The following is a 7,216-nucleotide window of genomic DNA, read 5'->3' as shown; positions in this document are numbered from 1 at the left end:
CCCCGGGGGGCCACATGGGCTGTAGGGGGTGCGCCTTGGCCTATATGGGCCAAGGGCACCAGCCCCAAGAGGCCCATGCGCCAAGAGATAAGGAAGGGAAGAGTCCCAAAGGGGGAAGGCACCTCCTAGGTGCCTTAGGGAGGAGGGATTCCTCCCTTGGCCGCCGCCCCCCCTAGGAGATTGCATCTCCTAGGGCCGGCGCCCCCCCCCCAGGCTCCCTATATATAGTGGGGAAGGAGGGCCTCTCAATCCATGCCTTTGGTGCCTCCCTCTCCCTCTCCAACACATCCTCCTCCTCCATAGTGCTTGGCGAAGCCCTGCCGGAGTACTGCAGCTCCATCACCACCACGCCGTCGTGCTGCTGCTGGAGCCATCTTCCTCAACCTCTCCTTCCCCCTTGCTGGATCAAGAAGAAGGAGACGTTACGCTGACCGTACGTGTGTTGAACGCGGAGGTGCCGTCCGTTCGGCGCTAGGATCTCCGGTGATTTGGATCACGTCGAGTACGCCTTCCTCATCCCCGTTCTTTGAACGCTTCCGCGCGTGATCTACAAAGGTATGTAGATGCAATCCGATCACTCGTTGCTAGATGAACTCCTAGATGGATCTTGGTGAAACCGTAGGAAATTTTTTGTTTTCTGCAACGTTCCCCAACAGTGGCATCATGAGCTAGGTCTATGCGTAGTTCTCTTGCACGAGTAGAACACAATTTGTTGTGGGCGTAGATGTTGTCAACTTTCTTGCCGCTACTACTCTTATCTTGCTTCAGCGGTATTGTGGGATGAAGCGGCCCGGACCAACCTTACACGTACGCTTACGTGAGACCGGTTCCACCGACTAACATGCACAAGTTGCATAAGGTGGCTGTCGGGTGTCTGTCTCTCCCACTTTAGTTGGAGCGGATTCGATGAAAAGGGTCCTTATGAAGGGTAAATAGAAGTTGACAAATCACATTGTGGCTTTCACGTAGGTAAGAAAACGTTCTTGCTAGAACCCTATTTCAGCCACGTAAAACTTGCAAACAACATTTAGAGGACGTCTAACTTGTTTTTGCGGCAAGTGCTTTGTGATATGATATGGCCAAAGTTGTGATGAATGATGAATGATATATATGTGATGTATGAGATGTTCATGCTATTGTAATAGGAATCACGACTTGCATGTCGATGAGTATGACAACCAGCAGGAGCCATAGGAGTTGTCTTTATTTTTTTGTATGACCTGCGTGTCATTAAGAAACGCCATGTAAATTACTTTACTTTATTGCTAAACGCGTTAGCCGTAGTAGTAGAAGTAATAGTTGGCGAGCAACTTCATGGAGACACAATGATGGAGATCATGATGATGAAGATCATGGTGTCATGCCGGTGACAAGATGATCATGGAGCCCCAAGATGGAGATCAAAGGAGCTATGTGATATTGGCCATATCATGTCACTATTATTATTTGATTGCATGTGATGTTTATCATGTTTTTGCATCTTGTTTGCTTAGAACGACGGTAGTAAATAAGATGATCCCTCATAATAATTTCAAGAAAGTGTTCCCCCTAACTGTGCACCGTTGCGACAGTTCGTTGTTTCGAAGCACCACGTGATGATCGGGTATGATAGATTCTAACGTTCACATACAACGGGTGTAAGACAGATTTACACATGCAAACACTTAGGTTGACTTGACGAGTCTAGCATGTACAGACATGGCCTTGGAACACAGAAGACCGAAAGGTCGAGCATGAGTCGTATAGAAGATACGATCAACATGAAGATGTTCACCGATGTTGACTAGTCCGTCTCACGTGATGATCGGACACGGCCTAGTTAGCTCGGATCATGTTATACTTAGATTACAGGAGGGATGTCTATCTAAGTGGGAGTTCATTGTATAATTTGATTAGATGAACTTAATTATCATGAACTTAGTCTAAAATATTTACAATATGTCTTGTAGATCAAATGGCCAACGTTGTCCTCAACTTCAACGCGTTCCTAGAGAAAACCAAGCTGAAAGACGATGGCAGCAACTATACGGACTGGGTCCGGAACCTGAGGATCATCCTCATAGCTGCCAAGAAAGATTATGTCCTACAAGCACCGCTAGGTGACGCACCCGTCCCACAGAACCAAGACGTTATGAACGCTTGGCAGACACGTGCTGATGATTACTCCCTCGTTCAGTGCGGCATGCTTTACAGCTTAGAATCGGGGCTCCAAAAACCTTTTGAGAGACACGGAGCATATGAGATGTTCGAAGAGCTGAAAATGGTTTTTCAAGCTCATGCCCGGGTCGAGAGATATGAAGTCTCTGACAAATTCTTCAGCTGTAAGATGGAGGAAAATAGTTCTGTCTGTGAGCACATACTCACAATGTCTGGGTTACATAACCGCTTGACTCAGTTGGGAGTTAATCTCCCAGATGACGCAGTCATTGACAGAATCCTTCAGTCGCTTCCACCAAGCTACAAGAGTTTTGTGATGAACTTCAATATGCAGGGGATGGAAAAGACCATTCCCGAATTATTTGCAATGCTGAAATCAGCAGAGGTAGAAGTCAAAAAGGAACATCAAGTGTTGATGGTGAATAAAACCACTAAGTTCAAGAAGGGCAAGGGTAAAAAGAACTTCAAGAAGGATGGCAAGGGAGTTGTCGCGCCCGGCAAGCAAGCTGCCGGGAAGAAGCCAAAGAATGGACCCAAGCCTAAGACTGAGTGCTTTTATTGCAAGGGAAGTGGTCACTGGAAACGGAACTGCCCCAAATACTTAGCAGACAAGAAGGCCGGCAAAACAAAAGGTATATGTGATATACATGTAATTGATGTGTACCTTACCAGTACTCGTAGTAGCTCCTGGGTATTTGATACCGGTGCAGTTGCTCACATTTGTAACTCAAAGCAGGAGCTGCAGAATAAGCGGAGACTGGCGAAGGACGAGGTGACGATGCGCGTCGGGAATGGTTCCAAGGTCGATGTGATTGCCGTTGGCACGCTACCTCTACATTTACCTACGGGATTAGTTTTGAACCTCAATAATTGTTATTTAGTGCCAAGTTTGAGAATGAACATTGTATCAAGATCTCATTTAATTCGAGATGGCTACTCATTTAAATCCGAGAATAATGGTTGTTCTATTTATATGAGAGATATGTTTTATGGTCATGCTCCGATGGTGAATGGTTTATTCTTAATGAATCTCGAGCGTAGTGCTACACATGTTCATAGTGTGAGTACCAAAAGATATAAGATTGATAATGATAGTCCCACATACTTGTGGCACTGCCGCCTTGGTCACATAGGTGTTAAACGCATGAAGAAGCTCCATGCTGATGGACTTTTAGAGTCTCTTGATTATGAATCATTTGACACGTGCGAACCATGCCTCATGGGTAAAATGACCAAGACTCCATTCTCAGGAACAATGGAGCGAGCAACCAACTTATTGGAAATCATACATATTGATGTGTGTGGTCCAATGAGTGTTGAGGCTCGCGGTGGCTATTGTTATGTTCTCACCCTCACTGATGACTTGAGTAGATATGGGTATATCTATTTAATGAAACATAAGTCTGAGACCTTTGAAAAGTTCAAGGAATTTCAGAGTGAGGTTGAAAATCAACGTGACAGGAAAATCAAGTTTCTGCGATCAGATCGTGGAGGAGAATACTTGAGTCATGAGTTTGGCACACACTTAAGAAAATGTGGAATAGTTTCACAACTCACGCTGCCTGGAACACCTCAGCGTAATGGTGTGTCCGAACGTCGTAATCGCACTCTATTAGATATGGTGCGATCTATGATGTCTCTTACCGATTTACCACTATCTTTTTGGGGCTATGCTTTAGAGACTGCCGCATTCACTTTAAATAGGGCTCCGTCGAAATCCGTTGAGACGACACCGTATGAATTATGGTTTGGGAAGAAACCTAAGCTGTCGTTTCTTAAAGTTTGGGGATGCGATGCTTATGTCAAGAAACTTCAACCTGAAAAGCTCGAACCCAAGTCGGAAAAATGCGTCTTCATAGGATACCCTAAAGAAACTATTGGGTATACCTTCTACCTCAGATCCGAAGGCAAGATCTTTGTTGCCAAGAATGGATCCTTTCTAGAGAAGGAGTTTCTCTCGAAAGAAGTGAGTGGGAGGAAAGTAGAACTTGATGAAGTATTACCTCTTGAACCGGAAAATGGCGCAGCTCAAGAAAATGTTCCTGAGGTGCCTGCACCGACTAGAGAGGAAGTTAATGATGATGATCAAGATACTTCTGATCAAGCTCCTACTGAAATTCGAAGGTCCACAAGGACACGTTCCGCACCAGAGTGGTATGGCAACCCTGTCTTGGAAATCATGTTGTTAGACAACGGTGAACCTTTGAACTATGAAGAAGCGATGGCGGTCCCGGATTCCGACAAATGGCTAGAAGCCATGAAATCCGAGATAGGATCCATGTATGAAAATGAAGTATGGACTTTGACTGACTTGCCTGTTGAGCGGCGAGCCATAGAAAATAAATGGATCTTTAAGAAGAAGACAGGCGCGGATGGTAATGTGACCATCTATAAAGCTCGGCTTGTCGCTAAGGGTTATCGACAAGTTCAAGGGGTTGACTACGATGAGACTTTCTCACCGGTAGCGAAGCTAAAGTCCGTCTGAATCATGTTAGCAATTGCCGCATTCTATGATTATGAAATATGGCAAATGGACGTCAAAACGGCATTCCTTAACGGTTTCCTTAAGGAAGAATTGTATATGATGCAGCCGGAAGGTTTTGTCGATCCTAAGAATGCTGACAAGGTGTGCAAGCTCCAACGCTTGATTTATGGGCTGGTGCAAGCATCTCGGAGTTGGAACATTCGCTTTGATGAGATGATCAAAGCGTTTGGGTTTACGCAGACTTATGGAGAAGCCTGTGTTTACAAGAAAGTGAGTGGGAGCTCTGTAGCATTTCTCATATAATATGTAGATGACATAGTTTTGATGGGAAATAATATAGAATTCTTGGACAGCATTAAGGCCTACTTGAATAAGAGTTTTTCAATGAAGGACCTTGGAGAAGCTGCATATATATTAGGCATCAAGATCTATAGAGATAGATCAAGACGCCTCATAGGTCTTTCACAAAGCACATACCTTGATAAGATATTGAAGAAATTCAATATGGATCAGTCTAAGAAGGGGTTCTTGCCTGTGTTACAAGGTGTGAAATTGAGCTCAGCTCAATGTCCGACCACGGTAGAAGATATAGAAGAGATGAGTGTCATCCCCTATGCCTCAGCCATAGGTTCTATTATGTATGCCATGCTGTGTACCAGACCTGATGTAAACCTTACCATTAGTTTGGTAGGAAGGTACCAAAGTAATCCCGGCAAGGAACACTGGACAGCGGTCAAGAATATCCTGAAGTACCTGAAAAGGACTAAGGAAATGTTTCTCGTCTATGGAGGTGACGAAGAGCTCATCGTAAAGGGTTACGTCGACGCTAGCTTCGACACAGATCTGGATGACTCAAAGTCACAAATCGGATACGTGTATATTTTGAATGGTGGGGCGGTAAGCTGGTGCAGTTGCAAGCAGAGCGTCGTGGCGGGATCTACATGTGAAGCGGAGTACATGGCAGCCTCGGAGGCAGCACATGAAGCAATTTGGGTGAAGGAGTTCATCACCGACCTAGGAGTCATACCCAATTCGTCGGGGCCAATCAAACTCTTCTATGACAACACTGGAGCTATTGCACTTGCCAAGGAGCCCAGGTTTCACAAGAAGACCAGGCACATCAAGCGTCGCTTCAACTCCATTCGTGAAAATGTTCAAAATGGAGACATAGATATTTGTAAAGTACATACGGACCTGAATGTAGCAGATCCGTTGACTAAACCTCTCCCTAGAGCAAAACATGATCAACACCAGAATTCCATGGGTGTTCGATTCATCACAATGTAACTAGATTATTGACTCTAGTGCAAGTGGGAGACTGTTGGAAATATGCCCTAGAGGCAATAATAAAAGGATTATTATTATATTTCTTGTTCATGATAATTGTCTTTATTCATGCTATAATTGTGTTATCCGGAAATCGTAATACATGTGTGAATAATAGACACCAACATGTCCCTAGTAAGCCTCTAGTTGACTAGCTCGTTGATCAACAGATAGTCATGGTTTCCTGACTGTGGACATTGGATGTTATTGATAACGGGATCACATCATTAGGAGAATGATGTGATGGACAAGACCCAATCCTAAACATAGCATAAGATCGTATAGTTCGTTTGCTAGAGTTTTCCAACGTCAAGTATCTTTTCCTTAGACCATGAGATCGTGTAACTCTCGGATACCATAGGAGTGCTTTGGGTGTACCAAACGTCACAACGTAACTGGGTCACTATAAAGGTATACTACGGGTATCTCCGAAAGTGTCTGTTGGGTTGACACGGATCAAGACTGGGATTTGTCACTCCGTATGACGGAGAGGTATCACTGGGCCCACTCGGTAATGCATCATCGTAATGAGCTCAAAGTGACCAAGTGTATGGTCACGGGATCATGCATTACGGTACGAGTAAAGTGACTTGCCGGTAACGAGATTGAACGAGGTATTGGGATACCGACGACCGGATCTCGGGCAAGTAACATACCGATTGACAAAGGGAATTGTATACGGGGGTTGCCTGAATCCTCAACATCGTGGTTCATCCGATGAGATCATCGAGGAGCATGTGGGAGCCAACATGGGTATCCAGATCCCGCTGTTGGTTATTGACCGGAGAGCGATCTCGGTCATGTCTACATGTCTCCCGAACCCGTAGGGTCTACACACTTAAGGTTCGGTGACGCTAGGGTTGTAGGGATATGTATATGCAGTAACCCGAATGTTGTTTGGAGTCCCGGATGAGATCCCGGACGTCACGAGGAGTTTCGGAATGGTCCGGAGGTAAAGAATTATATATAGGAAGTGCTATTTCGTCCATCGGGACAAGTTTCGGGGTCACCGGTATTGTACCGGGACCACCGAAAGGGTTCCGGGGGTCCACCGGGTGGGGCCACCTGCCCCGGGGGGGCACATGGGCTGTAGGGGGTGCGCCTTGGCCTATATGGGCCAAGGGCACCAGCCCCAAGAGGCCCATGCACCAAGAGATAAGGAAGGAAAGAGTCCCAATGGGGGAAGGCACCTCCTAGGTGCCTTCGGGAGGAGGGATTCCTCCCTTGGCCGCTGCCCCCCTAGGAGAT

This window comes from Triticum dicoccoides, chromosome 1A (assembly GCF_002162155.2).
Source record: "Triticum dicoccoides isolate Atlit2015 ecotype Zavitan chromosome 1A, WEW_v2.0, whole genome shotgun sequence".
In the NCBI taxonomy this organism is placed as follows: Eukaryota; Viridiplantae; Streptophyta; class Magnoliopsida; order Poales; family Poaceae; genus Triticum; species Triticum dicoccoides.
Note: the sequence above shows the minus strand (reverse complement) of the source record.